General features: G+C 45.8%; 1 protein-coding gene and 1 pseudogene across 49 annotated transcripts in view; one reads left to right on the top strand and one right to left on the bottom strand.

Moving 5' to 3' along the window:
- LOC149216958 (uncharacterized) overlaps positions 1 to 3376 on the top strand; it is a 32189-nt pseudogene extending 28813 nt beyond the window's left edge.
- LOC149216957 (chromatin-remodeling ATPase INO80-like) overlaps positions 1 to 14106 on the bottom strand; it is a 228672-nt gene that overhangs the window by 189844 nt on the left and 24722 nt on the right. The window lies entirely within an intron of this gene.

The raw sequence follows: 14106 nt of genomic DNA, 5'->3' as shown, positions 1-14106 counted from the left end.
AGATCTTATCGAAGCACATGAGAATTCCACTTCAATAAATATTCCACTACCTTTTCCTTTGTCTTTGCTGTCTCTCCCGCTGCGAGGTAAACTGAAACTCCTACCGATGGGGGCTCCACTTCTGAAGCTATAGGATCTGATTCCAAGTCAACAAGGTCCACAGAACTAGTTAACCCACTCATGGTTCTGTTTCTACGAGGTTTCCACCTACCCTAATTTCTGCTACTGGATTTGTTGGATCTACATGGTTTTGAAACCACCTATGTTTCCGCTTCTTAATTTGATTGCTCTACTGCCTCCGCTAACGTAGCTGCATCTAACTTCTACGCCTCTGCCATTGGTGGCCAACGGGTTCGGACTCTACCTCCACTATAGCTGCGGGTTCCCCATAATGGAAAACTGCCCCCGCTATAGCTGGCTATCAAACTACTATAAGGGATGTCACTATATTCGGTCTGCCTTCCTACTAATATCTTCGACCTTTCTATCTTAGGTCTGCAAGGAAATATGGGTGGAGAAAGATGGGTGGGTAAAGCCAGCCACCGAAGGTCATGGGTGAAGGTCTGGTGGGGCCGGTCTGGTTGGAATATTATCTGTAATTACTAGCAGGAAGGATTTTGTATACTACTTCACTTGACCGAAGGGCTAAAGGAGATGTTACTGGAAAGAGAGTTGACAAGCCATCACTGGCTGGAAAGAGAGTGATTATCAGTGGGCCATAAACAGGAAAGAGATTCTTTTCGGGCCTACACTGGTGACCGAAGATAAGGGAGCAGGGGTGTTGCCTGTCTTCCTATCTTATCTGTTGGTAGTAAAGTGAAATTCATGAGTGGCCTGCCTGCCTTATCCATTATATTCGGCCTGCCTGCCTTTCGAGAGAGATGCAACAAAACCAAGATCGCCCCTACAGTGGGTTACAAGAGGAGGCCCACTGACTGTTGGTGCGTACTGGAGTGACTTTGCTTTAAGACTCGCCTCGCTTGAGATATTTAGTTATAGATATTCAATGGAGGGCCCGTGGCGGGAAATTGAGTCATAGCAAATCCCACCATAGCGAGCCCTAATAAGGCAGCCCACCCCCTAAAGCGAATGGGGAAAAGCACGGAGCATAGTGGAACAAGACGGAGCATAGCGGGGACAAGAACACCCTTATCCACCCTTTCACACAGGAAGCATATCCAGATACACGGATGTACACTCGGTCTCCTATCTATCACCTTAACAGGCACTAGATGACGGGCACTAACGAACATTAGATGACGGGCATAAGACTGGTAGACGGGCAATGGTTATGTCAATAATCAATCTCCTTCCTTCCGTTACTAATGGGAACGAGAGTGGGAACAAGTGGGAAATCGACCAAGGTGGAGCAACACCAACTTCGGTGAGCAATGCTCCAACGCCCCCGGTGAGCAATGCCCCAACTTCCTGATAGCAAGCAATTGAAATTGTGAGTCTCTAGATGGAAGGTGTGGCTCAACATTGGTGGAATTCTCAGTTGGAATCATTCACTCTTATGGTGGATCTACAGTCCTCTTCATCTGCTATTTCAATAGCACATCATATCCAGACCTAGGATGGGCTCTTCTAGGCTTTGAAGAATCATTTTGACCCACTCGGTTATAGATAGAATTTGCTGGGTCGTTAGCTCCAACTTCAGCAGCAGAATGCCCAGCAATACATTTTTCTTTTCTAAAAACTGCACATTCAACTAAACATCCAGGAAGTAGAAGAGGTACTCATTAGTCAGTTTAGTACTTGTTTGTTGCTCATGTTTCATAGATAGGTGGAATTATTTGACAGTACTACATTGGATCATGCCTTTCTGCGAGCTCTTGTTGTCAAACAGAAAGTGGCTTCCCAACTTCGTTCCCCTCAACCTCGCCTAGCATTCCCTGCCTCATCCGCTCCATATTCCCCTACCTCTCCCAAAACGGGCACTTGGTGTACCTTCCACCACACTCGCTTTCACTCGTCGGAAGAGTGTCGTGCTCTCTGGGGTCAGCATCCTATGAAAACCCTTTTGTAGAGACTCCCACGCCCTCTAATAACAACTCCACACCCCCTGACCTCATTCCCTTGGACAATCCTACTGCTCCCGATCCTTCATTGGTTCTCATGACCACTGGGGACACAACTACTTCACAGGCCACTCTCTTTACCCATAATTGTCATATCAAGCATGTGTTGGCTACTCTAATTCTCAGTAATGGGAGTCATAAAAATCTGGTAGCTCAGGATCTGGTCCAATGCTTTTCTCTTCCCACAAATTCTAACCCCTCTCTATATCCATTGGGTTGGGTCCACAAGGATGGTCCTCACCTCTTGGTTTCTAAACGTTGTGTAGTAACCTTCGCCATTGGGTCTTTTCACAATACTTTGGTGTGCGATGTGTCTCCTCTAAACTGTGCTTACATTCTTTTGGGCATTCCCTATTAGAAACAACGACACACTTTATATCATATTCGCACCCATTAGTACCATCTTAAGCATGAGGGCCACACCTATGTCCTCACATCGGCTACTCCCACAACTCCTTGACATATGAAACTACTGCTACTAGCTATGCGCTGGATCTTATGGATATGTTCCCGCCTTCGCTACTAGATCAATAAGGTAAACTGACCCTACTGCTTATGGTGCTGGTGCTAGATCTACCAAAGCTACTGGCTCTGTTGCTATTTATGATGCCTTTACTTGTGCCCTAGCTGCTTTAGGCTCTACTTCTAGAACTAGTGAAACTGTTGGTTCTTCAACTGTCTATGCAATTGTTTATGCTCTTCATCTTTCACTGCATCTTGAACTACTCGTGTTTCTTCCCTTGCCCTTGGTGGTGGTGCTGGTTCAACTACTTCATCTTCTGAATCAGCTGCTGCTAACTCTACATCTCGACCACGAAGGTCATAATCTCACTCATCAGAACCGGGATCTCCACCTCCTATAGAAAGCTATCCACCTAGGTATGATGCTCCAAAGAGAAGGATTGAATAGGTACCGGTGACTGATCGCATAGTCACACCAGTGGCTTACCTTTACAAATGGAAGTGGTGCTACGGGCTCTCGACCTGGAAGGTCTGGATCTGGGAAGAAAACTACGCCCAGAATGTGCAAATGTTCGGAACAGGGCAGGTTGGTCAACATTTGCATAACCAATGACTTAATCTACTGAGCTAACGGCTGCTTCTTATACTTATAGTGGATCTAGAACTAGGTAAAGACGACCCAACTGCTGCTCCATCAACTTCTGGATCTACTGCAGAATGTTGCTGCATTAATGGCTAAATCTACTACTGCGGCTGCTGCTGCTAATGCCCGTACCACGACTGTTGCTGATGACCCATCTGCTGAAGCAACAGGCTCTAAACCTCGCTTTTGAAACTATGAAGCTTCATCTCGATATCAAAAAGCATAAACTGGATCACGAGCATCAGAATCTGGACCTCGCTCTCGATATCGAAAACCTGGATCTCGCTCTGGTGGAACTAGCACTACGACTGGCTTTGGAACTAATGAATCGACTGCTTCTTTAGCGACTGCTGGGTCAACAGAATTAACTGCTTAATAAACAGCCTAATCGGCTGCTTAACCACCCGAATACACTTATGTTGCTGAAGAATCAACTGGATCAATAAAAGAAACTACTCAGTCAACTACATTCCATTATGCTCGTGTTGTATGCTTTGCTCTATCTATCATCTATATATATATGCATACTAGCCTTAGTGGGTAACTAGCTTTGGCTGGCTGTGGTATGTAGTAGCTAGCTGGATGGCTTTGTATCTAGGACTGGCTTTGTTGCTGCTTTCTCTGTTGCTGGTGGTGGTTTTGGTCCTCTTTGAAAGACCCGGTAGGTTTGGGTAGGACCAGAGAGAGACATAGAGACACCTAGCAAAGGCTACCAATACTTGCAAACCGACCAACTGCTACCATTATACTTATACTTATATTGATACCAAGAACAAAGGGCAGGTACATACCGGGAATAAGGGAAGGGCACATACACTTATACTTACCAGAACAAGGGCAGGGCAGGTGGCAGAGCCCTCGGATAGCTATCGCCCCGAACTCCAAGAGCCTCAGGAAGAAGGGACCAGTGAAAGATATACTAGACTGAGCAATGCGAGGTGCCTGTGATCCACTACCCCTATCCACTCGATCAGTGGAATATACCCCTAGCAATGCATCCTTAGGGGGATCAGACACCACAGACAGACCCCTATCCACTCCATCATTGAGACTATATCCAGGGAGGGAGGAACACACACCTAATAGAAGGACCTGTTAACAGTACATTACAGCTACCCTCAGACCAGAGAGACCTATTAACTACACCTTCCCCTTAGCTACCCTCATACGATACCCTATTTCATCATCTACCCATGAACAGAGAGGGGAATTATATACACCACTGGGAAGGTACACACACCGGAAGGGACAGACACCTATTGAATGCATCATCTACCCTACGCTTATAGACCCTTCAGATGAGGGATCAGTTCATGCATCTGTGATTACTAATAGAACCCGCACATAGAACTCTTGGTGGGAGGGGACACATAAAGCATTCAGTACCCGCCCTCCCCCGGTAGACCCCAGCCAGCCTTTAACCCATTTAGTGATCAAGGACACTCCTTAACCTTTCACTGATCGGTAAAGGACACCCGTAGGTGAGAGAGAGCGGAAGGGACAACAACCAAGCCGAAGTAAGCATTACAATCGAATACCTTAATCAATTTGATTTTCTGCTTGCTCGCTGACCCTTGTTGTTTGCTTACGAGCACATATTGATCGAGCCATGTTATCCACCAGTAAAACGAGATTGATCAATAAATGATGGAATACCTGGGCCCAGACACTAAGTTGACTTCATTGAATGATGATGAATAGCAGAATCATCATATATCCGCATAGCAGAATCAACATACCTGCGTTAGTGAATATTCATTGAATTAAAGGATGCGTAAGCATGCTCGACCACCGCCCCCCACCCAATAAGCATCAAGGGACGGAGTCACTCACTATTCCGATGGTGAGGGCCGGCAGCCCCCCCACCCAATAAGTAAAATGAAAGCGAACTCTCGACTAAAAGGCCGCCATCGATGGAGTTACTCACTCATTTGAGATATTACCTCACCCTTCTTAGGTCGAGTGAGCGCTCTCGCTCCTCAAATTAGATTGCGTAATTACATATATAATGACTGGAATCACGGACAAGTTTCAGTGATGGCGCCTTACTGCTTACGCATCCTCCCCAGGTTAGATAGTCCAAGAGCAGGCTGGTTCCGCTGGGCTCAGGGAGTAGGGAGGCCATTTCCAGGAGTGGGAAAAGGGCCCGGGAGGGAAGGAAGCAAAGGCCCCATACTACTATGGGCATGATTCGATTAGTCATGATGTCCTCTCCCGTTGGTCGAGCCTGCTTACGCATCCTCTCTTTGTCAAATTGTAGCGTATTATATATGTCATTATGGCATGACTTGATAGCCGAAATGACAACAGAAAATGCTGCTATGGGCATATGTCATTATGCATGAAGAAATGGCTCACATTCCAGTAGCGATATGTCTTCATCATATTATATATGATTCAGTGGTTTTTCGTGTGCACAAAGAAATTGATAGTATTTTGATCAAAATTTCCCCATCTCATCAGTAAGTTGGGATAGGAGGTATGGTTGGTAAAGAGCAAAGGTGCGCAAGCAAAGGTGAGGGGCGTAGCGAAGCACATAAGTAAAGCGAGTAGGCAGGAGCGTAGCGGAAAATAGTCAGAGTGGTACCCACCAAGTAAGAATATTTCATCAAGTGTTGTGGAACGCCCATCCAATCAAGGTTAGGCAGTTCAAGTGAATCAAAAGGTTAGTAAGGTCGGTCGCACGTAAAGTAAAGGCAAGTCTAATAAAGGCACGGAGTGGTCAGTGCCCAAGCCAAGTCGTCGGTAAGTTCTAAATGGTGGGTCTGCCTGTATTCATTCGATCCAACCAACAGGGCTTACAGTTACCACGTATAATTCTACTACTGCTACTGGTGGTTATCCTGTTCCCCTCCACTTACAGTAATCCTTACGGCTGTAAAGAGCCCGCCCGAAATGTTGTATATATCTATCAAAAGTGTTATGGAGAAATAACATATATAAAGAATACCCGGCGTGATATCAACCGGTTCAGCTTCGTGATAAGTCAAATGCAATAAGAAGGGGCGTAGCGAAGATCCCTGAATCCACGAAATAATCCAGTCAATGGGGTCGGGTACAAAGGGAAAGGTTCTGTGAGCATTCAAGCTTGTAGGACTTTAAGGGTACGGGTATGTATGACCTAAATATTCCTTCAGGATGTATCAACCTTGTCCGAAACGTTCAGCAAACAGTAATAAGATGTCTACTATGGGAAAACAGGGAAAACGGGATGGGGATATATGTCTCACTCAACCTTCCTGGTCCTCCTGTCAGGGTCTGGCCTGAACGGTTTCTTCAGTCAGGATGTATGTATCAACTTGTTCGAACACGCTCGGCAAACAGTCAGTCATTGTGATAAGAGCCCCATCCATATCCCTCAAAAGGTGAAGATGGGATGCTCCAAGAATATGAAACTGAAGGCGAGGTGGGTGCCCGCTAACGCGCATAAGATAAGGTTTCTTAAGAATACAAGTCCCGTCCTATACTAGCCGAAAGGTGAGGATCGAAGAGGCGAAGAAGAAACAATGAAGTTATCTCTGCATAATCTAATCAAAAGGTGGGTGGGTTATAAAGAAGATCCCTTACCTGAAAAACAAAAATGGGTAAGGTTTAGGATGGATTCAACCGTTGGGCCATCTATGCCAGGGTAGGACATGTAATTCTTCTCCGAACAATGGGTACTATAAAACTTTCAGGGTATGGGAATATGTATGACCTCAACGTTGTCGGAACTTTCTTTCATTCAGTCAATGTTGTTCGAAGGGAGGGGGCCTAAATAATAGCAGTAAGAAGTGTATAAAGACGATACGGCATAATCAAAAGAAAGGGTGCTTCCTCAAACTACTTCACTTTTATTACGCTTGGTGGGTTGCTTATAAGACCTTGGGTTTTCATACGCTTGGGGCATACGGTTGGGGCTTCAACTTGGGCCTTTCATGAACCCTTTCATAGACGTGTGGGATCCTTCGTTAGTATGGTCCTAACGCTGCTATATTGGCCCAACTGGCCCTTATCGCGCGCATTATGAATATGAAATATGGCCGATCCTTTTTACGATTTACGAGGATGCCTTCCTTTGACAGCTCCCTACGCTACACGGCTCTTTGCCTACCGGGGTTGGTCCTTAAAAGCCCGTCTACCAAACGGATGTGAGGAGACATGCCCGCCCAACAAACACACTGTTGCCCTTACTCATCAAAACAACGTAGCACACTATCTCTTTACTTACGCATGCTTAGATAAAGACAGTAGACTCGATCCACTAGGGCGTTACCCAAACACCTGGGGCTTATAACCTGTCTTCGTTTCACGAGACCCTACCTTCTAAGTGGCTTTACCCAAGTTCCCTCATCAAACTGGGCTAGGGCTGAGAAGCCTACCTCCTTTACGATAGGATTCTTTTGGCCGAGAATACCTTCGCTCGGAAGGGCAGGAGATACCGACCTTATCAAGCTAGAGGGAAATAGAGACTTGAATTGGGTATACTTCATCTCTTATTTAAGTAAAATAGATCAGAGGTAGGTCGATTAGACTTTCAAGGACCTTATCGGGCATTTAGATTCTCTAATTGTATGGCCTTTTGAAGCTTTCTCTATGTACGCCTTCTCTGACCTTGGCAGGCTTCCAACCCTTATCCTACGGTTGGTGCTTGGCTGAGCAGCGTTGCCCCTAACCCACCTTGGGGCAGAGATGATACCTTCGGGCAGTGATCCCGCAGCGGATGATGCCCTTTTCACGGACCTCGTGATAGTTCTTGCGATAGATCCCTTTCTCTCGTCTCGCTAGCTTGGGTGATATGCCCTAGCGCTATTACTTATATAATATAGTATAGGCAATCCCATAGGGAATTCCCCGTAAAGAGGCTGAACAATAGGGCCCGTAAATAGGCAGTCTCACTGAAACAATAGCTAAGGGAAGAACATTAGCTCACTGAACCAAGAGCTAATCACGGGAAGAAACATGACTCGCTAACCTACAAGCAAGCAACCTAACCGGCCTAAAGAGATCGACTGATTCTACTGCCTTACCTCCAAGCAATCATACCTGCTAAGCTATCCTTCCAAAGACATCTATCCAAAGCTACTGCCTACTGAACCATCCTTCTACTGCTACTTCTCGGAACTACTGCTTCTATCGCTACGGGGAAGAACCTTTTCTCGCGAGCTCACCAATACTTCTCCAAAGCTAACTCACCCAATACTTCACTGATAACCTTCCACTGATACTACTTCACGCTAACTCATGTTTCTACTGCATTGCAACCACTTCACGGGCAATCACCTTCTACTGCTTCTCCCGTGTCGTACCACCTATCGCTATTCTCGAAAGCTAACTCGCCTACCCCCATCGAATCCCTTGGCGGTATGGATGTTGGATTTATGGGTGATGCCTTGATATTATATACGAATTCACATTTCCATGAAGTTGTTCTTAATCATGGGCTGGCGAGGAACAACAGTGGAACCCAGTGCTTATGGATGATGATTTCATGTAGCACTCAGGGGGGCCAGAACAAATGGGCTAGAGTGGAGCATAGCATCCTAAACACCTTCTATCAATAAGAGTGAGTGAAGCATGGTTTCTCACAATATCCCCGACTCTCATTCATTGGCCTCGACATTGATTAGTTGGAGTACGTACTCCATGATCTGACAGGGTTAGACAGTGAGTTTGATCTTCATTATTTTAGTCTTCCCATATTGTTTGTTCTTGGCTCTTATTATGGGGTTCTTTCTTATATGACACACCGGCTCCAGCTTCAAAATAGACATACTGAGGTCGTTTTTTGAGCCCTAATCGAGTTTTCGGTCAACCGGGTGGGAAGACCAAGGGCCTTCTATGTCCCAGCCTAAGCTTATTTGATCCGTTGAATAGGTAGCCATTGAGAGGCCCTCCTAACCAGGGCGTTTATTGGAAACATACTACGCTTGTTGGATGTCGCGTTTTCCTCTCCCTTATGGTCGAGCCCCTACCGGTCCTCATTCGAGAGCCTGGCCCGCAATTGGATGGCCAAATCGGGGTAGATTATTAGAGTACCACGTATTCATCTCGTTGTATCCCCTACAATGTGATATGAATCCTAGGTTTTGGGACCCAGCTATGGAAATAATGATTGATTAAATGCCTATCAAGATCTGATTAAGCTAATTGAGGTAATTCCAAGGGAAAAAGAATATGGGCTACCCTTTGGGGGTTGGATAATGCATTTGATATAGATCTCTTCCCCACGCTTAAATAAAGAAATCGTAATCTGAACCGGGTTATGAGGATGAAATGGATAGGCCTACTATTCTCTGTTCGATAAGAATGGTTATGAAGCAGCCTGCCGGGAATTCTTATTTGAGAAGGGGTATCCACATGCTTCCTCTCCATGCCTGGCTCAGCAGGTGGGAGTGACACGGAAACTGGGATTGAATCACGGGATCAGGTGGGATTCTCACCTTTCCCTTGATCGCCTCAACCAGAATCACTTCTCTATCCACATCCGTCCCAGCCCCTCAACCCTGCGGGTGTGAGTGGATAAATCCCCGTATATTCTTATTATTTAAGCGGAGTCACACATTCTAATTGATCGAGTCAGATCAGCCAACTGATAGGATATCGAACGAGTATATAGAGGGCAGTTTTTCCGGGTAAACAACCCACTCCCACCCGGATACTCGTCCATCGGGCCTAGACAGACTGAAACCCACCTCCTTCCAAGGCACACGTGGCTTGCTTCCAGACTCATCCGTGCCAATAGGTCACGGCCAAAAGGTACACTTCCAATCACTCTGTCTCCCCTGGGAATATATATATATATATATATATATATATATATATATATATATATATATATATATATATATATATATATATATATATATACGGGCAAGCTTGTGTTGGTTTGGATTCCAACGTACAACCAGTAGGGCTGGGGACAAGAAAGTCAAGGTTCAAGGAGGGGCGCAGAGGAGGGGACTGTCTATTCTTTACCCGCACAGTATTTAGCAAGGCATATGCCCGATATTTGACACGCCGGGCACTCACTCAGCCGCTCCCTAACAAAGCTTTCAGGGCCCATATTATAGATTACCAACTTGAATTGCAACCTCAGTGGAATATGATAACACCAAGCCTGGACAACAAACCTTCGCGTCAAACCGCTCCAACGCCACCCTCTCCAATTCAGATCCATTTATTTCAATACTGGCTCTTTGGGAAATGCCAACCAACCACCTCCTATATATTGCCACTTCCTTCCTAATATATATTAGGTACTACACGTTCATATACAACTATGGCTAGTGAAATAGATAATGCTAGTGGAATAGATAATGCTCGTGAAATAGGTATTCAATGCCGAGCTCCTTACACTTGGGGGTACACTGGGGGGATCGAACCCGCTAGAGGTAATAGGGGAGCTTTTAGCCAAGACTTCAGTTGAATCTCTGGCACCATGTAGGCATGCTAAGTGCTTTTCGGTAGTCAATTCGGCTGGCCATATCTATCTATGAGTTTGGAACTATTCAAGGTGCGAAGCCGCCAGAGAAGAAATAGGAGGGGCAAGGTTGTTTTACAGGAAGGCCAGTGGCAATAGCATCTTCTTCATATTAGTGGATTTCCTTTCGCTGCTTATATAGAAGGAGTCAAGGTAGTGGGTAGTTTAGGCTTTCCAGCATACTTAGGATTGGTATGATCCTTTCCATCCTTCTTGAAGTATCTTTGCCATGTTTTCTCCTGCGGCACCATGTGGATCGCCCTGCATAACTCCTTAGGTTTAGATCCATAGTCCCTTCATCCATAGTCCCTTCTCTCTCTCCCTTGGACTAATTACTAATGGGTTTAGGATCCATATGGTATAGAGAGGTTTTCTCTCTATGGTAGAGAGATTTGGTTAGGGTTGGATGCTTAAGGCGTTTGTCCAAGTTCTTAAGTCACTATCTCTTTAGGTGGTGGCAACAATCATTTCAAGTTGATAGAGCCCGACATGAGCTACTGATGGATCTTCTTAGCCAACACGTAGCGGATGAAGCCTTCTTGAACCTAATACGGATGTTTATGACCAATACTCTAATGGGATCAGACGGTACCATCTATACGAATACTGACATAGGCATCTCACAGGGCTCCGTGCTCTACCCGATCCTATGGAAGTACAGCTGCGCCTTCCTGCCATTGACCTTAAAGAAAAGGCGGTTAGAAATTCTACTTGAAGAGGTAGGGCAGTTAGAGGGTGCTTTCATATTTACCAACCCTAGCAGGAGCAAAGCGTAGCCTCTAAGCCTTGGGAATCTGAATTTGCCTTTTTTGTTAGCACGGTAAGGGGTGTTTCAAATCCAATCCCCCAAGAAGTCATCCTTATTTAGCAGTAGCAGTGTAATAAGAACTCTCAATAGAGAGTGCCCATGGAGAATGGAGCTCTAGAGGAGAAGTGCCAATGGATAAGTATCGGAGCTATAGAGGGAAAGTACTATACGGAGATATGACGATGGAGAAGTGATCGGAGCTACCAAGGGGAAGTACTTCGTCGTAGATTTGGTATATTCTCTATTTCATTATGCATGAATGAATTATATATGTAATTACGCTCATGATCTGCTTTTCATTGTGCGAAGAATGCTAAGTATAAGAATAGAAAGTGGGCATTTCTCTCCTTACCTTCTAGCTAGCGATTTGAGGGGAATAAATAGAGGGAGGGATGTCCATTGTTATGTTTTTGTGCAATCTGTTCCAAGTCAACTTGGTGCCTGGGCCTAATCTGTAGGCGATCAATGAATCACTCTCCGGGCGGGCATCCCCCACCTTGCTTACGGTCACTCCCCGACTAGCGTGAATTCAAGTTCAAGCATAGGGCGATGATCCAGTTGAGAGGCCCCGATGACACAACAAAAACGCCCCTTGCCTGGGACCAGGGGAGTTGATTGAAATGAAAATAGTGAATGAGGATGCGTAAGCAGGCTCGACCACCGCCCACCACCCAATAAGCATCAAGGCTGAAATCTGTTGCAAGCGAACTTGTAACCTTTGCCGATCCGGGTATGCCAGGTAATGCGGGGCGTATAATCGAGCTGTAGCGATCCTTTTATACTACTCATGGGGGCAAGCGGTAAACCGGCAAGCAGCACACCTTCGTAGACCACATCATCTGTACAACCTTCTGGGGACATCTACCGGCAATCAACAACATCATAACCATACCTCTCTCTCTCGCTATCGTTACACCTTTGCATACAACACTTCTGGGACATATACCGGTAAGCGAACATATCATAAACCGGCCAGCAGCAAATAAGAAACCTCTCTATATTGGTCCACCTCACACTGCAACATCATCCGTCCGTTGAACCGCCCCTATCTCTGCTCTCTGCCGATGTGGGACTATGCGACAGCCTTCAAATATGGGACCGCTGATAAATCAATGACTCGCTAACTGGTGCTACTCCCCATGGCTGACTGTCCTTCGGTAACGTATAACATGGCACGAAAACCTCATTCAAGGGCACGGGGTATTGAGAAAACAGGTAACATAGAATCAAATCATTCTGGTCACGTATCAGTAATGGCCCTAACCTGACTAACCTGACTGACTCACCTTCCTGGGCAAATGTTGTTATTGAGAACAGGTAACACACTTAGAATCAAAACCACCTGCTTTCTGGGCATGGTGGATCAAGAACAGGTATCACAGTTAGAATCACCTGCTTCCTGGGCATGGTTAATCAAGAACAACAAGTAGAACAACTCCTCCTATCCTGGTAACGTATTGCAACTAGTAAAGCAGGAACACCTCCTTTTGGGTACGGGGGATCAACTACTGTTCACGTCGAACTGGGCACGAATAGCTCCTGGCAATCAGAGTGTATATGCGGAATGTGTTTCTCTAAGTGTAACCTAACCTCAATGTGTAACCTCTAACGTGTACCTCATTGTGTCTCTGTATGAGTATCCACCTCTGTAGAGAATAGCCCCCTCTCTCTGTAGGAGTATCGCCATTGCCATCGCCATCGCCAGTGATTATTTCCCTCCCTGTGGATTAGGCCCATTGAGTAGACCCAATAGCCCCTGTGAGTTGTTTTCTCGGGGTAGCTGAATGCGAGAATACTATAGAATGTGGGTATGTGTAAGAATGCGGTTATGATGGACTGGGGAGTGCTGGGGACGTGCGTGCGATCTTCCAGTGGACGATGGCTGGTAACGATGGGTACGTGATCAGGGGAATGAGGAGGGGTACGTGTGATCTGTTTGTGAATGATGGGGAGTTGGGATTGGGAGTGATGGGTACGCTATTATTATCGGCAGATGTTGGCAGTTTCGGATTGAACAGAAAGCGGGCTGAAGCGTACTGGGGAACCCGGGTAACACCTTTCTTGTAAGATGGGTAAGTTTGTTCAGCTTGCATTATATATGTTATTATACACAATTGTTTCAGCAACTTCTCCAGGTGCGTCGTAAGATGTGATCGGTTCAAAAACATCAAAGAAGAAATCCAAGAAGAAATGCTCCATTGTTTTCAAAAACCTACAAGAACCCATCTACCCCTGTCATAGAGTACCGGGCATTGAGTGCCTCGACACCTGAATCAGCTCTTGGATCAAGTGCATAGAAACCTGTCATTTCCACTGGGCTGGGCTAATCGACTAGGATGGGCTCCCCGGCTGATCCAATACGCTGATCCAATCCGCTGGGCTACCAATCTATCTAATACCACTTTAGTCTTATCTGCTCCCACATATCGCACTATAACGGACAGTAGAAAAGCCAATGACACTTGACCACTATTCTCACCCAAATAGAGAAATAGCATTTTGACCATTTCCAATTCCAACTTATATCAGATTTGAAGGTGCGAAGTCGCCAGAGGAGAAAAAGGAGGGGCCAGGGGGCAAGGAAATTCCAAAGAGGTCTTAATTATTGGGCAACTTTGGGACACACCAAAGAAGCGCTCCTTCCTCCAAT

Source organism: Pinus tabuliformis, chromosome 1_1, assembly GCF_031772625.1.
Source record: "Pinus tabuliformis cultivar Carrire ecotype Pingquan chromosome 1_1, CPIR1, whole genome shotgun sequence".
Classification (NCBI taxonomy): domain Eukaryota; kingdom Viridiplantae; phylum Streptophyta; class Pinopsida; order Pinales; family Pinaceae; genus Pinus; species Pinus tabuliformis.
This window is presented reverse-complemented; position numbering and strand designations above follow the sequence as displayed.